The sequence below is a fragment of the Varroa jacobsoni genome, unplaced genomic scaffold, assembly GCF_002532875.2.
Source record: "Varroa jacobsoni isolate VJ856 unplaced genomic scaffold, vjacob_1.0 scaffold_1228, whole genome shotgun sequence".
In the NCBI taxonomy this organism is placed as follows: domain Eukaryota; kingdom Metazoa; phylum Arthropoda; class Arachnida; order Mesostigmata; family Varroidae; genus Varroa; species Varroa jacobsoni.
In genome coordinates, this window is record NW_019214130.1 from 140,487 (window position 1) to 156,724 (window position 16,238).

At 45.5% G+C, this 16,238-nt stretch overlaps 1 long non-coding RNA gene across 6 annotated transcripts in view; it reads right to left on the reverse strand.

Moving 5' to 3' along the window:
• LOC111267843 (uncharacterized) overlaps positions 1-16,238 on the reverse strand; it is a 74,420-nt gene that overhangs the window by 26,250 nt on the left and 31,932 nt on the right. For 2 of the 6 annotated variants that reach the window (XR_015313969.1, XR_015313972.1), the window contains exons 2-4: positions 12,428-12,518; positions 12,136-12,233; positions 11,546-11,700 (exon numbers count right to left, since the gene is read on the reverse strand). The exons of 1 other annotated variant lie outside the window; for it this stretch is intronic. This is a non-coding gene — a long non-coding RNA (uncharacterized LOC111267843). The remainder of the gene's footprint in view (positions 1-11,545; positions 11,701-12,135; positions 12,234-12,427; positions 12,519-16,238) is intronic. 3 more of the 6 variants (XR_015313970.1, XR_015313971.1, XR_015313973.1) reach the window with 2 other exon arrangements.

Here is a 16,238-nt window from a genome sequence, read left to right on the forward strand (position 1 = left end):
ATATATTTCCTTTTCCTTGTACCATTTTAGCTTTGCAATACTTGATCACTCTTGCGCGGCTCCTGCATAGTTTCCCTGTGAACCCATCGTTCACACACCCTTCGATGCCCTGCGTGCGCGGTATGACAGAGTGAGAAAGGGTGACAATACGCGATAAAACATACTCGTAGCGGACAATATCTGAATTATCGCGTTGCACCGGACCAGATAGGAACGTAAGTGCAAAGCGAGTACCGACAAAGCCTCCTGTTCGCAGTGGCGCAACGTCCCACGATGGCTGGTCTGGGAGCAGCGGTAGACGACAATGTTGACTGCGTAAGCGACCATCGATGATAAATTGTGCGGATCAAGTACGCCACGAGGAGCAGCGGTCGTGACGCCAGCAGCAACAGCACCACCCCCCTCACCCCCGCCGCCCTTTTCAGCGGTTGCAAGTGGAGTGCCAACGAGTAAGAACAACACGGACAGGCCGTCAAGTGTAGCAGCAGAACGGCGGGGCACCGTCGTAAATGCCGCCACTAGCGATTTCTATCCGCTGACTGGAGAGAAAAGCAGAAGCTGCTGCGGGCTAGGGGATTCCGGTTAGAGGAGGAAAAGGGTCCATAGTTTGTTGGGAAAGTAGGTGGAACGGCTACGCCGACCTACGCCGGCACAAAAACGGCAGAAAAATCGTTCGTGGAGGTTGTCCCATGGGGCAGTTCTGTGCAACCGTGCCAACAAATGCTACACAGATAGTACAACGGTAAGAGGGTGTTATATCATGAAACAAAGTGGGGGAACTATGAATTGAGCAGAAAAATTCCTTCTTGACGTCTACCCTGACTAACTCAATTTGCGAACGACTGATATAGAGTGATAGGGGATTTCAAGGGAGAAAATCTGTCAATGGATGACCGAAATATTTGTGGAATTCGTTTTAGCAATCAGAAAATGATAAATGTCGTGTATAACCGTACTAGCAGGCCTCGGCCTATTTACAATTGCTACAAAAATATGCAGCACACTTGATTTCGATATAGTCTCATTCAGCGGGGTTACAGAACCCTATACTCTATTCCTACTGAACAATATTCAAATTCATTTTGCCATAGCTGCAACAGACAAATAATGGGCGCGTAGTAGGAAATGAGTGAACCCTTTGGTTCTGAAACTTCAAAGCATCCCACCAGCCCATCTTGTCATCGCAGGAGGAGGCTATATGTACTATCATAAGCAAGCTTACCACATGTGAAAACAGGAAACGTTTGGCATCGTCCTAATGAGCCAATCATGTTCTGCCAGTACAACACTTCGCTCATACTTGGAACCGCTACCTAGTCTGCTAGTCTGACGACCGTGAGCAACGTGCTGCTAGCATCGGTCTAGAAAAGTGACGCTTTCGGCGGCCATCGTCAACGTCGCCTGCATTTTTCCTATACGCTGTCCAACTATACTGCTATTGGTCGCCAATCCTACCTCTTCAAACCTGGTCGTTTTCGCCCAACTAACTCACCACGAAACCGACCGACCGGCCACCCAACTGGTCGAACGCTAACGGCTCTGGCGATTGCGGCAGTGCGTCAGGATGAGAGAGCGTTGGCAAATGTAGCCCTGACGACAGGTCGTGGCGATAGTATATAAACCAGCAGAAGCAACGCAGCAAAAAGCAATTAACTACTTTTTATGACACTTTACCTGCAAGGCCATCGTACTCAAACTTCAGTCGACTACTGCCGCGGCCACCGCCATCTCCCGATACAACTCAACAGGGAGAAAACCATTAGTGTCGGAGCGCGGCGCGGACTTCTCGCTGAATGCTTCTTCACGTAGAACCGGCAGCAGCCATATCCTCCATTTCCATGCGTCCACAAATCATAGGCGCACACTGTGAAGGATACAGGGGAAGCGGCTCACATACGAACCACGTAGCAACGGTAAGACCCACACACGGGGGTCCCCAAATATTCCCGTGACTCTATGTGCCCCCCATAATATATCGGTGTCATCCCACTACTGGATGGACTGGGAGCGAAGCGGGAAACAGACCCTGTTTCTTAGCACAAATAGTGCAGTGCTCAACACTGGCATGGCGCCACAGTATTCCCAGTGCTTCGTCCCCGTTCATCCTTGCTCTTTCGTTGCTGGCACAAGCAACATTTGCCAGAGGCAGGCTATATAGAAAGAGCCGGCTCTGCTCAAGCAGTGGCGCCGAGTCTGTCCCGTCAACGAAGCGTCAGGCGGTTGAACGAACCGATGGCCCAAACGTACAACTGTACGACGCGACGCAACACGGTCGGTTGCGGAATAAAGTGTAGAATCGCGCCAGTGTGATGCTGCTGCTGGTAGAGGTGGATGCGTACTCCCCTGCAGAAAGCTAAAAGGGAAGAAGTGGGGCTGCTATCGCGCCCAACAATATCAACCAGCGTCGCGAACATCTAACACCTGCCCAGTGCTTTTCACCTGCCTTGCGAAAGCCCACGAACGAAGGAGTTGTTTTCTGGCCAGTTTGTACAGCAGTTTTCAGCAGCAGGAAGAACGGGATGAAGAGCTGCTGGTAAAAACTTGAAGATATCGCAGCTACAGCAACACTTGCTGCAAAAATAGTATCATAGACACTCCATCATCCAGCGGCACCATCAGTAGCAGCAGCGAGTAAAGCAAAAGCATAACAAGGATAGAACACGATAGGAAGTGAAGCCAGGGGGAGAAGTGTGAGATTCGATGGAAAATAAGAAGCAGAGATAGAGCAACTCAGCAAGGAAAGAGTGAATAACGGGGAAAGAGAACCGCAGAAGGAGGCCAGACGAAAAGCAAGTGTCGAACAAAAACGTCACTTGTTGCTTTTTATCTTAACACGCAATGATAAACTACAGGTAAGTCCTGGAAGTGAGGGCTGCCCAATAGAGCTGTAGGAAGGCAGGCCATCACACGGACGGAAGGTACAAATGGAAAAGCGAGATGAGGGGCACGAAGCACGAGGCGAATTTAAATTTGCCAAATGCTATGCAGATAGAGCTACAAGAAGAAAAACGTGCAGAAGCAGGTAGGCATAGAGAGAAAAGCAATACTGCCTTGAGCAGACGTTATTACCTTTTAGATTCAAGAAACAGCCTACTCTATCACTGAGTTGACTGTAAAGACCACACCACCCCTTTATCACCTTGCATAGCTTACAGACCACCTCCGATAGCGGGCGCTATCTTTCCGTTCCTCTTCCGCAGCATTGTTGTCTAACAGCCTTTTCTTTGGTGGCGATTACCAATTTAGCCCGTCATCCTCCATATTAATTACAGTTTATGCACATATCTACATACTAACATTCTGCAAACGACTGCAATGCCAAAGTACAGCATGAAGACAAGCACAAGGTTTGCCGTGCGTCGTCGAGCCCGCGAGCATTTTTTACAACTAAAGATATATATACATATACATAGTAGCCTCGACTGAGCATTTGTGTTCTGCGAAGCATCTTAGCAATTTACTTTTATCTTGTTCCGTCAGAGCGCCCACCGTCGTCTAACGGCAACACCAGCAGGAGCAGCAAGCTGCCGATTCGGGCCTTCGGACCGTTTGCAAGACCCTAACAACACGATCCCTGAGTCTCAGTAACCTTCGTAACTTTCTTCAGCTACCCCTATGTTTTGCCCAATGTGTACGTGTAAAGCTCACTGATTTCGCCCGAAGCCCGCCGATTCGACTGCCATCGCTGCACCCTCATCACAGCCAACGTCAGCACACGACGAAAACGACAACGATGAAGAGCCAAGCGGCACAGCCATGTTGAAAAGGAAGGGGACGCTGACGTCGACGATCGCTTGGTCTGCTAACCGCGCCTAGGTCTGCGCACAGCAAGAAAACTCTACTAGGTAGGAAAGTCTGGCATGTTACCTTCTTCTCTAACGCCCGCTTTTGCTTGACCCGCTCTTATCTAGCTCACTTCCGTTGCCATCACCGACCTAGCGCTGTACCTGTCCCCTTTATTCGAAATGCTCATTCTTTTGTACGTTCGGTTCGTTCGGTTTGTTTCTACACTCAGCGTCGACCCCCTATTACTACGCAATGTTTACCTCCTATTATGAAAATTTGTTCAGCAAATGTCTGAGTAATTTATACGTACTTGTGGCTGACTATGTTTACTGCAGTTCATATTATTTACTGTTGTAGTTGCTGGCATCACAATTAACTTCCGACCTTTTCAGCAGTTCGTATACACTAACCCTGAAAATCCGACCGGTCGCTCATATTACCGACTTTTTCGGATGTATACGATCTTTCCTAACATATCCAAAACATGAGTGCTAACTAGTAAGCTGCCATGATAATAATAATAATGCTAATAATCTTGGGCCCTGAAGCTTCGATGACAGTATCTCAATACACCTAGGACAATATCCAAAGATGCGAAATAGGATGCTCTAAGGCCGATTTCTCAACCATATCATTACAAATAGATTCGTCTGATTCTATATTCCCCTTTACAATAGAACGAATATCAGCTTCCAAAATCTTGAGCTGATTCTTTAAAACTGTTTCTTCAATTTGTTCCATCCGGTGTGAAAAGACATGAAAGAGCGAAAGAAAAAACAACCAAAAAAGTATGCATTCATACTTCAAAATGTTTTATTAGTCACCAGAATTTTTTAAGAAGCAACAAATAGGAGATAGGTACTCAGCTTTGCATAATCAAGGTAGGTCAGAAATGGACAGAATTGCCTTAGCTACAGCATTGCTGCCAACTTACCAACGATGTAGGTTACAGCCCCTCTTCCACAGAGTGAGTAAACCCGCAGGCGATGGTTCCAGAATGGGGAGCAGTCCCAATGAATGTTATAGTGAGAGTAAATAATAAAGAAGAGACGAGAGTGGCGCCTAGTCGGGTCGCGTTGAAAGCAGAGATCCTGCAGCGGTTAGTGGGGGTCGTGTACGGGAAGTGTGTGGAGTAGGTACAGAGAAGGACCAAGCAGTCTACGTGATCAGCTTAGAGTTTAGAAAAACGAAAAACTGGGAAAAATCAGGATTGATTTCGTTAGCGCCCGTTACTGCCACTTCTGTTCTTAGACTGAGCCTTCGGACCTAGCAGCAGCTGAACGACGAGGAGCATGCATGATTGTAACCACATTGCAGTACAGCCCCAACAGCCTCAGTAGACGGCACAGGACGTCCGTCAGGCATATTCTTGACTCAAACAGTCACCTATCAGTAAGTCAACTCTAAATAGCTTACTCGTCACGACACCCGTGACAACACATTTTCTATACAAATGAGGACAACCAATTGGTGGTGCAAGAATAACCAGTTTGATTTTATATAAAGGACCAACGTTCTCATATAGCTGATGCGAAATTCACACACAGTACTGAGCAATGGGTTAAAAGATTTCGTAACTTTGCTGAGTTGATTGAATAATGCGAACCTGGTATCTGACACAATGAGGTCCTATTCGAAGGATTGGCAATGAAGAGCGAAGGGAACGCTGCTTTATAAAATAGGTCATGTACGCAGGAAACAGACATCCAACTCCCGTGAGGGACTAAGTGCGCCTGGCGTGGTATGCAGTCTGACCAGGGTGACCATAGGCTGATTGATCCAGTGGCACTTGCCATTCCCTACCACCAACTCGAAGTACTATTCAAAGAAAATCCGGGTGGGTACGGAGTGAACTAAAACAGAGAAATTGAGAATTAGTAGATGGCGCTCTCGGCGAAACGAATTTCAACCGTCGGAGCTGAAACCCGCGCTCGGTTCACACAGAGTAGGCTTTGCGCTTGCAGTGCGTGGTCGTATATTAAAAGTATTATCCAACCTACTTAAAGAAGAGAAGCTGTAATTCGTTCGTGTTCGTTCATCAGCACAAAGAAAAGCAACGGCGATAACTTTCAGAAAATGGCCGCTCATGCTGTCCCTGTTGCGAGTAACGCAAACACAAACGATCAATCAACCCGAATTGAAATCAGATGGCGAAGTAGCACGACTTCGAATTCAATGAAGCTCTAATGACTTTAAGATCATCGACATTGTTTTGCAAAAGTGTAGGTTTTGTTTTGCAAAACTATTTGTCTCAAAGGATGTCCAAAAGAGGATAACACCTATTTTCAAGTCAGCCTTATTCGAAATACCTGCTGATGCAGACGCTAAGAAATGGCATACAAACAATGTACATAATCGATGGAAAAGTGGCCGCCAATACGAGATATAAAAATTAAGCTGTTATTGTGTTAGCGCGTTGTGATCGGTCATGCGTCTATACGTTTTACTGTTGGCGTCGCACAAAAAGCCAGGGAGGAGGACTTTGCCCAACTTCCAGTTCGAGGGATCAGGATTGGTTGACAAATAAGCTGTCTAACTCGATCCGTTTGACTTTTAACAATATGTATATTATGGAAGTTGTGTGACGCTACTGTTGCTTTTGTTCATGATAGTTATCGTGTTGGCAATGTCACTTATCTACGATCTTTACCACAAAAATAGTACTTACAATTACAGCAGCAAAGTATCGACTTCAGTATCGGCACTGGAGTTAACGGCAATTAAAAGCGATTTATCTGTTAATATGATATTAACTAATTGTGTATTAGCTTGCCCGCCCCTAGCCCCATTGTATCGGAAAAGGTTTCCGTTCTCCCAGATAGAATATCTTTTCTACGTAGTAGAGAACGAGTTCTACTGCTGTACTATGGCAATTTCTCACTTGCAGCCTTGTCGGGAAGAGCTGATGCTAGAAGGAGACGGATGGAGGAAACGTTGGGGTATGCTAGCAGTGACAGGATGGCGAAACGGGCCTTGAAACAAATTCTTTCGTCTTGAGGTCACGTAGCAGTAGCCTACGTTACTGCTTCCACTCGCGTCGTTGTCGGCGTTGTTGTCGTCGTCATCGTCGTCGTGAGCGCAAGTTGCATATCAATCAACACAAAACAACTCTCTCTCCCCAACGTCTCCTCCGCGACCCCTTCGCCGTTTTCTGACTCACAATCAACAATAAAAAAGGAAACGAATTCAGAACGAACAAAGCTTTCGGAAATATGGGACGGTGGGGTGGGGTAGGGTAACGCTATGCGCAACACTGCATTATCCAAAGCCGAAGTTGCACAGAAGCAGCACTGGGTCCTCGGTTTGCGAGGCTCAGCATGGTCACAGCAGCTGTAAGCCTGGGTAGATCGGAAGTGGCTACGAAAACTCAAAGAATTCCACTGCAGTAGCCAGCGGCAGCCACGTTGACAATATCAACAGTATCCACCGTGGCAAGAGTATCCAATTGAAGACAAAGTCGCAATAGAGAACTTTCGAATTGAAGCTGCTGCTTGGCGACCAGGCCTGCCACAACGCTGCAGGTGGAATGGAACCAAACAAAACTAGTAAAAAAAAGAAGGCTGTGTAGCGAAGGAAAAAGAACGAACAAAACGTTAAGTAAAAAACCAATAAAAGCCAGTAGCAGAAGACCAGAAAAAGACGGCACCATTTTTTGCCTAATTCTATTTTGTTTCATTATAAAGCTGCTAACGTACGTGAAACTGTTTTAAGCGCCAGTCATGAAACCCTCTGAACTCGAAACTATATAAGCTACAGCAATACCCTGTCACGTTTTAGGGTTTATTTTGCTTGTATTAAAGACGTTTGAGCCTGTGCAAATCCTAGCTTAAAAATCAGTTGCTAATAAAAAGACCTTATATTTTATTCGGTTACTTACTACTAGAGGGTTTGGCCCAAACTTCAAATATTATTTGATAATGTTAGATCGTGCCCTCTTGTTCCTTGAAAATCTTCAAAATCCGCAAGTTTTCAAAAATAGATACATCAGTAGGAGCTAGACTAGCGACGTACGTTAAATAAATGCTACTTTATTAATATCGAAGACAGCACCCATAAATCATAGAACAAATAATGGAAATAGCTCGGATTTAGTTCCGAGCATAACTAAAATTGCCACGAACGTAGATTAAACGCTTGCTGTCAATGAGGAACCCTGCGATGGGTTACCGTTGTTTGACACAATAAGGTGCCGTTTAATAAGGATGGTAAGCGGCGATTTCTACACGAATCAGCGCATCAGGCGTTACGCTGGAGACGTCGCGTCGATGTCTACTACTGAAAAAGGAACTTATTTTGAATTTGCTCTATTTGGAACCAACGTAACAACGACGAATGTCTGAATATACACGTTTTCACCTTGTCAGATATAGGGGGTGACAAAAACAGCGTTTCTCGTTACCTCGCAAGGCCATCGAACCATTTGGGTGATCCTGCTCGCCAGGCGGTGCGTCTGCCACAAGCAGCCATACTGGCAATTGTCCTAGTAGCTACCACCAACCGATCTGTGGTCTCGAATTGTGCCTTACATACGAAAAATCGAGCAGGTCCGGTAAAATGGAGCAGGTTCAGCTTCATCGTGGTAACAAGAGCAGTCCTGCTGCATGTTTCAGTACATAAACCGATCAACAGAAAGATCTTAACCTTCCATTTTTTTCCACAAACAATATTAGTCCGTATTCCATAACACACTCGTACGTAAAATTGAAAGCAAAGACGGACACGACTACCTTGAATGTGTAGGGACCTTTTTCGATTTCTGCATCAGGATTCCGGTGTCGAAGGGTGTGAAATATGGTTTAAACTGTTGAAGTCGGTTAGCTTTTTCGTTGGTTTTCCCAGGCTTTTTCCCGACCAAGGAAATTTCTTCTTTTTCTGTCAATAAGTACATCTCTACCTATACCGGTACGGCCTTTCAACTTCGAGAGAAAGCAAAGTAAAGCTTAAATAAAAAGTGGCCTGCACACATAGTTTATTTTTGAAACTAGTTCGTCCTCATGCCGATGTGACGCAGAACTGTCGTTCATCACTTACGGGCTCCTTTGCGTTCGCTGAGCCCAATTCTTTTTCCACCTCCGTCCTACGGCTATTTCATCTCGAGCCTTGCCTGCTTGTATTTTTACTAGCGCCTTTGCCAATCACTGGTTCGTTTTGGTGCACCAGCAAAGCCCAGATAGGAACTGTGGAGAATTAAAGAGAAGGGGGAGCTTGACAGGAACAGAAAGTCTGAATGTGGGAGGAACTCGAACCTCTTCTTGATCAACCCTTTTTTTCAAGTCTTTCGGTCTGTCTGGCGCTTTTCTTATCCTCACCGTTATCCATAAGTCAATTTGCAGTTAGAGAGGTGCCAGATCAGCTGGTTTTACGCCGACTAAATTTTATCACTTCCACTCACCCTTCATGGGCCCGAAGGAACCGACGGAAGGTACAGGAGCCGACTAGCCACCGCACCACTACCATCAGGAAGAAATCTATCCGTAGGCAGACGGCTGGACAGAGTAGCGCCCAAGAGGCTGTTGACAGGACGAGATGAACAAGTAGTCATTCATATTGTCGTGGGTTGCTCTAAGGACTACACAGCAACAGAAGTTAAAGAGCTGAAATCATCTACACGCAGTTCCTCAATATATGTTGGTCTTTGTTAGACAAAGTTGGATGATTTCCTGAAATGATCGCTTAACTTCCGTCTAGGAACTATGGTTAGGCCCATGTGTCTACATAAACATATAATTCATTTTTGAAAAAGCTAATTAAAAGTTATTATTAAATGCACGCAAAATCAGGTACAACAAGTATGCTGAGTCATGACAAAAACGAACGCTCATAGAAATACTACAATCGCATGTATGCTCGCTCAAAAACTAAACTTATTATATTGTTTTATCATATATACCTTATTGATGGGATAATAACAGCAAACTATAACAACACGGTCGACATACGATAAAAACAAATTCGAGACGGGATATAGAGGCGCTTTCGTTGGAAAACTCGTCTCGTTTGGGAACAACCGATAGGTAAAGCAATAGACAGACGAATGACATTCTGTCTCGCTGCTTTGCTGTTCGACTTTAGACTGCGAAAAAGCACTCTAACCGTCGTCCGGTTGCCTTTCCGTTGTCCTGTTACCCCTTACCCCAAACTATTTGTCCCACCTTCGAGAAACCCACCGATGCCAGCCTATCGAAACAAATACACGACCTCCGATAACCACCAAGTGGGTCGACCGCCACTGCTGGTGACTCGACTTGCTTGACAGCCTGCCTTTTCGGAGCTGGTCGCTTGGCTATAAAGCATCGACTAAAAGTAGCTAGCAAAGCAAGAAAAAAAAACAAAAAGAAGAAAAATAGAGTTACTACCCCCAAAAGTCGTCTGAGTGATCTAAACTACTCGATGATGCTATGCTGTATATGCCGGTGAAGGTCTAGTTGGACGATGGAATAAGGTTGAAAAGCTGGTAGATTTTTCTGCCGCCACTACTTCGTCAGCTTTCGACTATACACTCGCAGGGGAAATCAAAAGCCGCGAGACTGGTTTTCGTAAAGGGCAAGTTGAACAACAACGCAGACAGCCATAGACATACCCATTCCACTAGCACGCCACTCATGCGATAGGCAGCACACGCGGATACAACCCCGATGGGTTCAGAATCACTCAGGACCCAGCGTGGTCTAGGAAGACCGCATTGCAGGAAAATGAACGATCGAGAACAACTCAATTCGACGGCCGCCTCGTAGCGGTTACTCGACCAGCAGCGGTACGGCTGCCATCACGTGAACAGAGTTCTCGTCGTCTTAAAATACACATTCGTACACACAACCTCACGAAGTCAGTCAACAGATAGAGCAGACGTTTCTGAGACCAAACCGGCTAACGGCTAAATACAATTAACTATGAAATACCGTTAAGCAATCTTAGACAAGATGGCTAGGTAGCAATGCTTAATTTTAGGCGGTGTTGATTCTTTGTCGTTAGAAATTTCGGCAGATGCTAATTGAATACAAGTAAATTACTGCTACAATACAAAATTATTAAAAAAAATTACTGGTTAAAAAAATCCCGCATCGTTACTTTCAATGGGCTTCGCTGTAGATTTACGCAAATAAAGAGCAGCCCATACACGACCAAGGTGTAATAACGCCAGTCAAGCGCCACTAAACAAATTATGTTTCCAACTAACCTGAGTAGCCTAATCTAGGTTCTTCAACAAACATACTTATCCCTGAATGATAAACCTACCTTTGACGATACCTCCTCAACATTATAAATACTGAACGTCACTCTACGCCAATATTTGTCTAAATTGATAGATTAAACACTTATCCCAACCACTTCTATTGCAACAGTGCAAGCTGTGGCTCCTTCAAAACAACTTCTTCATTGTTATACCTATCGAACTGCGAATTCGATGGGAAATGTAGATAACAAAATCATTGCCGAATCTCGACTCCGGTTCAAAAAGTATAAAATTAGAATAACGCGATATTGGAGTTAGAAACCCACAAGCCCTGTCATCTTTTTGACCCTCCTATTTTACTCCTGTCGTTTTCGCGTATCCCCTTCTATCCAACATTCACAACAAAGAACACTCCAGTGACAAGCAACCTGCCCTGCAAACGCTACTTCAGTATCCTGACCTGCAATCCTTTTCAAACTCTTCAGTTTGAGGTAAATGTGGCTTGCCGTAGGCTGCAACAACAGAAGCAGCAGGATCATCCAACACAGGCAAAATTAAAATTTCGCTGACAAAGCTTGCACGTACCGCTAATGCCAATCCTCCCTCAAACCGCGAATCTTCGCCACCGATCTCTCCTGGTTGAGATTAGCTGGATGGCTGGCTGCATCCCCGCAGCCTTGACCAGAAGAAGTCGTCCCGTCGCAGGGGTATGCCACGCTATCCCGCAGATGCTCGAGACCCTACGCATTCATCAGGTCAGATATATGCACACAGGATCAGCGCATGCACAAATTCGTACGCAGCACAGACTGGCCGCTGTCGCCGCGTACTAAGTGGCAGCTGACGCGAAAAGCAACGGCTTTAATACTTTTAATTAGGAATATTTAAATCGGGGTCGAAGGACAAAAGAGGCTGTGAGTATGTGTAAGCAAAAGGGTCAAAGAAGTCGGGGCGTTTACTGGAGACAACAGAATCCGCCGTGGTGGAAAGCACCCTAGAAACAACAGCGTCAACTAGAAGCGATCTCCTTTATAAATAACGTGAAATTGAAAATGAGGATGGGAGCGGGTTTATTTATCCGAGAAGTTCGGGGAAGTTGAAAAATGGGCACATGGTGTACACGCTTATAAACATAGGTTGGCACACGACAGATGTTAGTAGCATAGCGTAGTTACCAGAATATGCTGTATTGCCGCTGCCTGCTTGAAGCCGACGTGAAAGTGATCAATGGGGTAATCATGAAATGCCGAAAGAAGTCATAGAAAGGCTTCACCTGATATGGGATAAAGAAAAAAGGAAACAACGAGAAGACGAGTACTGTTCTACACTTTTGGAACATGTCGAAGTAATCACTTCAATGCTAGTATGTAATAGTGAAATGACAGGTAAGATGTATTTCAAGCGTTTGCATTTCTTTTAAAATCGACAAGTAGTTGAAGACTTTCTATTGCGGATTGAAATGTTTACCTTGCAAAACTCCACGTTTTTTCGTAAGCATTTTGTACGAGGCTAACTACATAGTCGAAGTACTCAATGTAGACAAGTACCGATGCAGAGTCTGGAAGCAGGGAAATGCGAGCATTTAACAAGTACTTCAGTTAGAAAACGCCGTCCAAGGTCCCATAATAGCGTGACAAATTATAGATCAGCTATTCACAAACGGAATTTTCACATCCAGATTAAAAAAACAACTTATTGAAAGCTGAAGAAAAATTGCTGGATTGCACAAATTACTTTAATGTCAGATGCTAAGACTTAGTCATAACTTATTTAAACAATATATTATACCTGCCGACAATAGTAAACATTATTACCATAGTCATGGTATTAACGTATTGCCTATTACTTCCTGTCTATCTAACTTGCTCACATCGTCCTACATTGCCCCGTTACCGCCGGTCGGCTGCTAGCGAACTCTCCTTATGCCTGTCGTCACCGTAACAACAGCCCCCTCGCAACCAAGTGACAGCGGCAGTTGCAGCACTAACTAGAAAAGCCGACCGAACGAACGAACGAAGCCTTTCAAGTAGTAGCAACGATACAAGTAATAAACAGTCGACTGTAGCTTTGGCAATGTACGAGCACCGATTTGCTCCCCTTTTTTTCCGTTCCCCGCCTCCACTCATACTCCGTTCGTTGCGGGCCTACTCCGTTGGGTCCCAACTTTGGCACCCCCTTCAGCGTCTTTCCAGTAGGTGCCGCAAGTAATAGCAGTAGCCGTGCTACGTTGTTGGTCGGAAGATGATCAAATATTCACATACTACCCCCGCCTACCTAGCCACCCCGGCCAGTGGCTCGCATCCATCTCCGACCAGGCCGCAAGCAGCGCTGTTCATCGACCAGCCGCCCCTTTTCTTCGCTTATAGTAGTAACGCTCATACATGCACTCAACACACTGCGATTCTCTCTTCTCTACTTCGTTCGCGCGGACTCACTGACGCGCTGTATAGCTAGCACTCAACTTCTGTTTAGCTGATGCTCCCTCTCTGCGATACTCGTATCTCGGGCCCGTGATCTGAACGGGCGCTGACTGACTCTTCGAAGCCAGCGCACTTCGCACCCGGAGTAGCAACGAATGCTAAGCAGTCTTACTTAGTAGACTGCGGCGTCGGCGGCGCGAACAGCAATCACGAATCGTTGACTTAGTCAGTGGCTCAAGCTAGTTCCCCGACCTAGTGGTACCGGCGTTACGTTCTTTGGCAACGTTATGGTCAGACATTCCACTGTGTCGAGGAGAACATCGCTCGGCACTAGCGCAATCACTAACTTCCCGACCGATGCACAGAAACGCAAATGCCATTTCTACACAACTCATACAGCTTCATGCAGCATGCGGTCTATCGCGACCCGGTTTTTCACTTCATTTTGGCTAGCCGGCAAAGCTGCATAGGTTGTCTTCGTAGGTTGTAAATGCTTAAGTCCGTTTCCATCACTTTCTGGGCGTTCCCACCATGACGTTCTAACCAGGGCTTCCGCCATTTCACTTTTTCCTCGAATACTAATAGCATTCCCCTAGTCTTTTTAGCACTAGGGTACCCTTTAGTTCGGGCGACGGTCAGCAAAATCCGAGTTAGAGTCGACCATCAGTGCTATCATTGGACGGGCGAAAAGGAAAAGATGGGAAGTTGGGGGGGGGGGGGGACAGAACGAGTGCTGGTGGGAGGAAAGTGTGATGAAGCCGGAAAAGCTTCTTGATTCGATTAGATCGAAGAATGAAAGCCAGGCCAATGTTAACCTTCTGCAAACCCCAAAGGCGTTCGCAGCAGTAAACACCAAATGAAGGAAAGAAGGCCGCCTTGCGATTGTCGGTTTAAACACATAATAATATCATGCAAAAAATGTGGAATCTATGGATATATACTCTCGTAAAACTTACCAACACAAATCGTTCCTTTTGACGGAGCTCAGGCAAACGCGTTGACTTAGCAAAAGGTCATCATAGCAGGTAAATTAATCCTAACCAATACAAGAACTTAACGTATACAAAACCGTCTATGTAACTTAATTAATAACCATTCTGAGAAGAATCAGATACAATGATTAGGTGCCATTTAATGTAATAATGGAGCTTTACAGGCCCTGGCAAACCACTCGATACATGAGCTTTACGAGTAAATTATAAAAACGAATTTAAAAGGGATACACTTAGGAATATAATCTTTCAAAAGAGAAAAAATCTACGAAAGAGGTAACAGAGGTTAAAGATGTCTGCCAAGAAACCCTTAACGTATTATGTCAGCTCAACGCCAAATGTACCAACCCAAAGTACTCCTCCACTACCAAATCTTAACAAGCACGAATATCTTCATTATTTATTTGAGATAAGATCATTCTATGATTTAATCTACGTTGAAAATGATTGAACAGCAATTCTAAATAGAAGTTTCACCCGATGCTAGCCACACCTAATGACACATCAGCTTATGCTAGTTGAACGTTGCGCCTACCTTGTAACGGCAGCCGGACGAGCCAGCCGTAATTAAGTTCAACTTCCTCTACCTTTCGACCAAACATCACTGTCGTCATTAACAAGTTGACTATGTTATCAATCATCACGATCTAGAATCGATCATTAGTCAGATCTGTCAGAGGCAACTAAGATAACATCCCTGCCTCTCACTCGACGCGGTTCCATTTGTATCACTTCATGTAAAAGCGCGTAGTAGCCTGTGGTCTAGCCGAATGGTCCTTGCTCGGCAGCACAAATCTTGCTGGTGCAGCAATTAGCCTTGCTTACGACAATTTGGCAACTGTGGCAATTTGTCAGACGGGCTATAGAAGTGGTAACAACACATTTTTACCCTGTTTTATTGCAGGCCCACTTTCTTAGCCTTGCTCATGCCCTTTCTCCACACGATGCATTTCCACTTTACAGCTGAAGTGCGGTAGTGAGCACTCCATCGTCAACCTGCATACTCTCATAGATTCCCTGGGCTCCAACAACAGATTCATTTCTTTGCCTGCTTTTTCTTCCTGGCATTCTCATCCGGCGACTTTTCTAGCACAGAGAACCTTAATCTTATTTCTTTTGAAAATTCCAATTTGGCGCTATCGAAGCGCATCCAAGCTTTCACTCCAAAGCTTTCTATCGTCGATGGCGGTAAAAAGACCGCGGCTTCCAGCAGCCATAGCACCGCCCCATCAGGCACCCTGGCGTCTGCCGCTATCGTTGGTGCTGGCGCCGCGTCATTCGCATGGGTAGTCTTTGCGAATCGGTCGGCTAGTCCCAGTTGTGCCAACCGCATCAGCCGTCGTTACGTGCGTGCAGTGCACGCTCGTGCGTAACGTCACATGCATGGCCGCTTAGGGTTTCCGTCGGCCGCTGTATTACTCCCTAGCTGGCAGGCTTCTTCGTCAAAGACATCGTCCGGTATGCCGTACAGTCAGTATTTTTGTCACACTAGGCTTAGATACTGCATCCTTATGTAAAGAAAACTCAATATTTGTGCACTGCGAAGGCTTAACGTTTGGCAGTCGTCACTCAGCTCTCAGCTTGGACATCATGAAGCAAGGTATAACTGTTTCTCAGTTGCAGGTAGCATAGTTAAGGCACGTAATGTACAATGAACACTACGCGACTGGTTCGTTAAGCTGACGAATGACGCGTGATTCGGAAGGTACATTTGCTAACCTAACAATAAACACCTACTGCTGTCCGATCGACTCTTAGGTCTATTTACTTATCGTTAATGTGGGGTCGAGAAAAGAGGTCGATGGCCTAACGGTCTGTTTCGCTAAATCGGGAGTTAGCAGTAGAGACATTACGGTAACGGAGACG